Source organism: Gymnodraco acuticeps, unplaced genomic scaffold, assembly GCF_902827175.1.
Source record: "Gymnodraco acuticeps unplaced genomic scaffold, fGymAcu1.1, whole genome shotgun sequence".
NCBI lineage: Eukaryota > Metazoa > Chordata > Actinopteri > Perciformes > Bathydraconidae > Gymnodraco > Gymnodraco acuticeps.
The window spans coordinates 1,529,607-1,537,906 of NW_022990054.1; positions in this window are offsets into that span (position 1 = coordinate 1,529,607).

Sequence of the window (8,300 nt, forward strand, 5' to 3'; positions counted from 1 at the left end):
GTTTTGGGTAACATGAACCTTCCTTCTATTGCATGTCGTGTTTGATAGTTATGTTGAGCCAACTGCAATATACATGATGTGCTTAGTGCGTCACTGTTATTGAAAGCAAACGATTCAGAAAGTAGTAATTATCCTTGTGTGTAACAAATACATGTTCTTTTTGTTTATCCCCATCTTGCTACTCACCATATGTATCTAACTAACATATTTGACTAACCTAACCTAACTCCATTATGACACATCCCTTATACCACAACAGATAATGTATTTAACAGTGTCCATGTGATTAAGTGATAATCATGGAAAGGTCATGTCATGTTGAAAACACTGCTCTTGTGTGTCCACTTATAAATGCAAGAGTGGAATCCATTGACTCAGACAGATCAGTGCCTTTGCTTAGTATTGGCCCACCATATGAAACTGAGTGCAACAGTGCCCCCTGTGTCTGGATGCACTTCAAGCCCTGTGCTGCCTTTCTCTCTGATTCTGAATAGATTTACCTTCTATTACCATGAGGTATTTTTGTTTTGTGGAAGACTTTTGACAGGTCTACGTAGAAAAAGCACGTCAAGCTCAAATGTTTGCTTTTAATAAGCCCTGTTGCCAGACCTTCTTGCTTGACCAGCTCCTTTTTCACAGCAAACAGTTTGAATTTTCATAGAATAATGCCCAGATGTAACTAAAAACAAGTACACAGTCAGCAGGAGTAATACCAAACCCCTGAAGCTGTGACAGCTTAGTGGAATACATCCTTCATCAATGTGAATAAATAGGTCTCTGCTTTCCCTACTATGGCATGTCAAGAAGTCTACTGTGAAAAGACTGAGTACAGCAGTGCTGGGAGTTGGCTGTGGTCACAAAACGTATTCAACGTCAAAAGGGTGTAGGCTTCCCATCCTCAAAGGGGCAGTAAAACAGAAACCTCAAAAAGACATCTTTCAAGCAACTCAGTCGCTCGGGTGGCAATGGGCCACAATTCTTCCAGGTTACTTAAGGAATTACGGTTCTAGTCATTTCTTGTCACTACTGGAACGAATGACTCGCTCTGTGTTACTCACTAGTGGTTTGCAAAGAGGGGAAGGTAGCAATAAGTCTGTTCTGAGGGCAGCATCAGAGAAAACACATGAATGTTTATTAGATAGCGGACATCTTCTTACAATTACAGTAAGTTATTACAATTGCCAAAATGTGTCCCCCCTGCATTGTTGTATAGTTTGATGAAATGAAATTATTATATATATATAAAGGATAGTACTACACAACATTTAATATGAACACTGCTTTAATATAATGCCATATAATAAAAGTACCTTGCTGTTTTATAGACGTGTTACTGAGCTTGGTATCACCTTTTTTACGTGTTTGTATTTGAGGAATACAAATCAAAGCATGTGACAAGTGTAGTTTTGGCTGGCAATGTATTTTAAAACTGTGTACAATTGTCAACCATCAGAGATTTTGTTAACACTGTGGTAGCACTTATATTATCTCTAAATACATTAAACCATTGTAGAAAAGATTGCAAAACAGGGTAAGACTGTTTTATGCCACTGTTGGATGTTTATAGGATTTTTCTGATATTACATCAACCAAAAACCCATTCCTATTTGCTTATTTTATAGATACACTAAATCTAAATTCCACAAAAAATGTTACTATAAAACTGAGATTTAAAGACCTAACATAGATAATCGTACCCATACTGCCCCTCCTATTGGACTCTATTTGATTGTCTGGATATTCTTAACATCTTGCCTATCATCTACACCAGTGGTTCTCAACCTGTGGTACGCGTACCACTGGTGGTACGCCAGCTCCCGCTAGTGGTAAATAGGAGGAATGTGACATATACAAAATATTTTTTACATTTATTTTATTTTATTTAACCAGATGAAAACATTGAGACAAAATCTCATTTACAATGCTGACCTGGCCAAGCAACGTTACACGTTCTTACACATAACACAGACATATAAAATACAGAAAACACAACTAAGTAAACAAAAAGACGAAAAGCAGTCACTACATTGTGCACATTTGGGACAGTAAGGTACACTACTTATTACTGCAAGAGCAGTTGGTGGTAAGGACCTCAGACAACTTCAATTTAAAACAGGCTATAGGGACAAGTGCCATCAGTTTGAGGCGTGATTGAATAACATTAACTAACAAATAAATCATACTATCAAAATACTACAACGAATGAAAATAAGATTGAGATAATTGAAACTGGTTTAAATAAGTTGTAATAGGCTATTGTTGTTTTTAGATTTAGAAACAACATTTGTTTTTAATGTATTTCTGGCGTTGCTAATGACGACCACTAGCCGCGAACGATTAGCGAACGTTGCAAGCAAGCTAAAGAAAGAAGAAAGCTGAATTATGCTGTGAGAGAGTTACAGAGGAGAATATTACTAGCGAAAATGAACTGCGGTCAAGCCAGCCTCCACTCAGGAAAACCTAGTCAAGCCAGCCCGCACGTGATATTGCGGTGCGTGAATATCCTATGCATTACAGTAGAGTCCTGGAAACACTGCCTTCAAAATAAAAGCGCTTACTCGGTCAATAACAAATACACCTAAATAACATACCAAACATATTAAATTAAGAAATATGTACTATATAATGTGATCAATAATTATTTAAAACAAACTATGTATAACTACCACATTATAAATGAGTGAATATAAAAGTTAAGGAGTTTCAAAATAAAATACCTTTGAAGTCTCATATGAGCTATCATCCCTGTTTTTAGATGATAATAAAACAAAAACTCTCCAGTATAAAATACTTATTTCACTCCAGGGTGATACAGGACACCCCATCTAGTCACTCAGAAAAGATCAGGACATTCTGATGTAGAGTTTCAAAATAAATACCTTTGAAATCTCTATTGTATGAGTTATCATACCTCTGTTTTTAGATAAGAATAAAACAAAAACTCTCCAGTATAAAATACGTATTTCACTCCAGGGTGATAGCAGGACACACCATCTAGTCACTCAGAAAAGATCAGGACATTCTGAAGTCGAGTTTCAAAATAAAAGTCCTTTGAAGTCTCATATATGAGTTATCATCCCTCTGTTTTTAGATGAGAATAAAACAAAGACTCTCCAGTATCAAAGACTCATTTTACTCCAGGGTGATAGCAGGACACCCCATCTAGTCACTCAGAGAAAATCAGGACAATCTGATTTAGAGTTTCAAAATACAATACCTTTGAAGTCTCATATATGAGCTATCATCCCTCTGTTTTAGATGAGAATAAAACAAAAACTGTCCAGTATCAAATACTAATATCACTTCAGGGTGATAGCAGGACACCCCATCTAGTCACTCAGAGAAAATCAGGACAATCTGATGTAGAGTTTCAAAATAAAAGACCGTTGAAGTCTCATACCACTATAATTTAATTATGCAAATAGTATAATACTTATAATATTAGTGTATCTTGATTTTATCTGACACTCTGCAGAAATACCTGCTTTAAACACAAAGTTAAAAAAGCATTAAAAGGTGGACTTTTAATTATAATGCTAACGTCATGAATAAGGCTTCAAACTATTCTGAACAGCCCTACAGTAGTTGAAAACTGCACTGTAACAAATTACTGTAAAAATATGGATAATTTCTGACAGTAATCTACCATTTTTGGTAAATTCGGTTGAATACTGTAAATGTGTGTGACTTTGAGGTAAATTGTAATACACGTTTCTAAATGATGCTGACGTAACAACATACTGATACCGGTTAGTAAAAACCATGAATTAATGCTTGACAAGTCTGCAGACAAGACGGCAGGCGAAAAACCTTTTAAAATGCTTGTTTTCTGAATGGAGATTGGGTCGACCAGGCTAAGCTAACGTTGTATATGCTCACTCCACACTCATAACAACGGCCTACAGACATAAATAAACCAGTGACTGTATTCGCCATGACACAGACAGTCTGTGGTTTGTAATTGTTTAACTTTTGTACAGTTTCTGAACAGATATGAGGAGCTGTGATCTCTGTGTGCTAACAGCTAACTGCTGATGTTTTCTGGTTGAACCCATGGATGTATAATAAGAACGGTTGAACCTCAGTAACGGCAGGCTGAGATTCTCACCGCTGATTGGCTTCCGAGAGAACACGTCATGTGAATTTGACGCTCGAGTTGAAAAAATTGAACTCTCGCGTTTGACACGGCACCGTTCAAACGCCTCAATCGTGTGATTCGCGCCGCGTCCACCGCTTCATGCTCGCCGTCGGAGCGAATTTGCGTCTGTCCGCGTCTCTGCATTTTAATTTGTTTTCAAAGAATAACTTTACATTTGTTACATGTTTTTATAAAGAATTTTATGAAATTTGAATGTTGTAAGGGGATCTCTTGTCCAAGCCATGTTTTATTTTTAAAATGTGATTTTTTTCTTTAATAATTTGTCTTAAAACACATGTAATATGTTTTACTGTAATGAACTGTTGTTTTAGATTACAGTAGGTGCACTGTAGAAAAACAGTTGAATGCTGCCAGTATTTTACTGTAATGTAACCAAGTTTAGTGACCACAAATGGATGCATGATAATGGTGTTATAAGTGCTTACTCTGCTTCACAAATTCTTCCCATGATTGCTGATGCTGTTCCAATTGTTACCATCTGCTAGTTTGTAATAGGCTGTTGATTGAGTTTCAAATGTAAACCATTATCGGCACTCTATCCTTGGTGCTTACTAAGCACCAAGGATAGAGTGCCGATGCTGTAAACAACATACACTTGAATCCTTTCCAAATTAATGTATGATAGATGAGAAAATGCTTACCTAAAAAATGATATGTTATCATCTTGTCTGTTTCACCAATTTGTGTGTGTTTGTGTGTATTTATTTGTTCAAGATGATATGATTATTAAAGTTCAGAAGTATAGTATGGGTCCTTGTGACTGTCTGTGCCCACTCCAATTTAAAAGCCTTTCTGTATTTCATAAAAGGAAAAATACAAAAACACAAATATAAAAAAATAAAATACAAGACGAATACGCTGACACCCACTGTGATCAGTAAAAGACAGAACATGTTTTTCTTGATGTAGAGTATAATAATAATAATAATATTAACAATAACCTTTATTTGTATAGCACCTTTCATAAAGGAGTTGCAGTCCAAAGCGCTTCAGTCTCATAAGATAGAGTTTAAGAAAATAGATGTCAAATAAAATACAGTTAACAAGAACATTGATATCACATACTGTATGAAAGGGTTAAAAGACATACAAATATAAATAAAATTAGCATAGAATGGACATTGAGTAAAAAATAGATTCAAAATTCAGGATAATAAAAGAAAACCAAGTAGCTATCTAAAGCTTTAGCTTTTTCTTGAATATTTAGACCGAGCAGGCTTCCCTGATGTCTAATGGTATCGTGTTCCACAGCTTTGGGCATAATTAACGAAGGCTGCATCACCAATTTTCTTATTTCTGCCTCTGTTTAATTGTTAAGTAGGAAACATTTAAACAGCTGACACAACAACTTGCCATGGGCCCAAGGCGCTTGAGGCAAAATAGGCAATGATGAAGGCTTAACAATTAATTTGATGTAGACAGGTTCATATTATTATCGGTGACACTACAAATATTGTAAATGTTCTTGTACTGTAAGTGTAGTGTAGTGTATCAAAATCACATATATTTGTTGCAAGTGTATTTAAGAATAGGAAGTTAACATATCATATCAGTGCCCCTAAAAATATATATAATGGTATAGGACATAAGGAGGAGTATGTAGTTATGTACACATGACAAAACACTATTGAATCTTTTAATTTTTGAATTTGTTTTGGGTGTGGAGTCCCTCCAGTTCCTAGAATGCACTATCTTCCATGAGCTGAAACTGACATAAAATGCATATTAATGGGTGCCAAGCATAGACTGTTTTTCAAAACATTTCTAAAGCAATAACCCTCTACAACTCGTCATCCCTGGCCAGCAGATAACTCCCAGCACCATACATTGTTTGATCCGTCTGCTACATTGTACTTACATCGTACATGCAGTGCATACTTTTGAGAATTTCAAATGTATTATTGTCTGTTCTATAGTGTGCATTTGGATGTAGATACTCTTATTTTACAGTGAATATGGATATTTTTGCTTTAACCTTTATTTCTCTTCTATTGTACACTATATTTTTTCCAAATATTCCGGGTGATAGCTCATATATGAGACTTCAAAGGTCTTTTATTTTGAAACTCTACATCAGAATGTCCTGATTTTCTCTGAGTGACTAGATGGGGTGTCCTGCTATCACCCTGAAGTTATATTAGTCTTTGATACTAGACAGTTTTTGTTTTATTCTTATCTAAAAACAGAGGGATGATAGCTCATATATGAGACTTCAAAGGACTTTTATTTTGAAACTCTACATCAGATTGTCCTGATTCTCTCTGAGTGACTACAGTAGATGGGGTGTCCTGCTATCACCCTGGAGTGAAATAAGTCTTTGATACTGGAGGGTTTTTGTTTTATTCTTATCTAAAAACAGAGGGATGATAGCTCATACAAAAAAATATGTGAACCCTTTGGAATTACCTGGATTTCTGCATAAGTTGGTCATAAAATGTGTTCTGATCTTCATCTAAGTCACAACAATAGACAAACATAGTCTGCTTAAACTAATACCACACAAACAATTATATGTTTTCATGTTTTTATTGAACACACCATGTAAACATTCACAGTGCAGGGTGGAACAAGTATGTGAACCCCTAGGCTAAAGACTTCTTCAAGAGCTAATTGGAGTCAGGAGTCAGCCAACCTGGAGTCCAATCAATGAGACGATAAAAATACACACCAGTTTTGAATTTGCTATTCTTAAGAAGCATTGCCAGATGTGAACCATGCCTCGCACAAAAGAGCTCTCATGTATGGAAGCAAAGAAGTATTTGAATTTGATCAGACACCGAATTTATAGCATTGAAAATAATTACTTTGAAAATCATGTATCTGAATTTTTTTTTGCTCCGAATTTACCTATGTGAAATAAAAATGTAAAAATTCAAGTTAAAAAAATTCGAATGTTCAAATTCAGATCCCAAAAATTCAAGTGAAAAAAAATTCGACGTCAAATATTTCGGTGTTTAAAATTCGATGTAAAAAAATTCGGTGTATAAAATTCGACGTCAAAAATTGCGATGCAGCATCATCCGGGCTACTCAGACAGGATAAGCAATCGAGTCCTGGTCCGAATGCAATCAAACCGACTTCTGGCCTATCAGAGCCAAGCGGCGAACCCCGGGACAGTGCGGTGAAGCACAATGCTGCAAACTGTAGGCGATGGATGCAGATTTTACATTACGTTACATTACATTGCATTTAGCTGACGCTTTTATCCAAAGCGACTTACAATAAGTGCGTTCGTCCAACAAAATACAACTTGAACAACAGATGGGAGCAATTCCCGTAGACCCTATGTTAAAATGTCCAACTTTACATCAGAAAATGAACATGTTTCTAGCCTGGATCCACAAAAACATATTCTGTATATAGTTAGATTCCTCCTTCATGACAACGGGACTGCTGCTCCTAGCTCCGTTAGCTCCATTGGCTCCTTGATGCTACAGCGGCTCAGCTCTTGAGGAGAACACTACTTGAACTCGGCAGTGTTTGTTGTGTTGGCTCCTGGTGGACTATTCGTCATGCAAATATAGGATTTATCTGCGGTTGAAACAGACCGTCCATGAATGCAGTTTCTTCGGTAAGTCAACCCTGCGTACTTTATGTTATGTTACTGAAAATTGTAAATAAGCAATCTGTATGTAAAAAACCACCTGTAGCCTATGTCAATTGTAAATAAGCCATCTGTATGTCAAATATGTCTTATATATCTTAAATGATATGATGAATTGGAAATGGGGGACCCTGATGTAAACAAGACGAAAGTCTTTCTCTGGTCTGCATCCCCTTAACAATTGTATGTTTTGAGCTGTACTGTACTGTACCCAATATACAAGCTGTTAATAAACTTTTCAATCAATCAATCAAAAACTGGTGTTTTTATTAAGCTAACGTTAATGAATGTTTAGAGTTGGGTTAGCATTTGAGCAATCGTAGCTCCATCTGTGCTAACGATGCTATGCGTCGCATCCAAGTTAAACGTAATAGAGAAGTATAAAACATTAAGTGGGATATGCTACTCTATACCAAAAGGCTTCTGTGTGAGGTTGCTAAAATAAGGTCATCCTTGTACGTTTGATTGATTGAAAAGTTTATTAACAGCTTGTATATTGCATATATTGTATTGTATATTGTATTTAGCAGTTGGTAT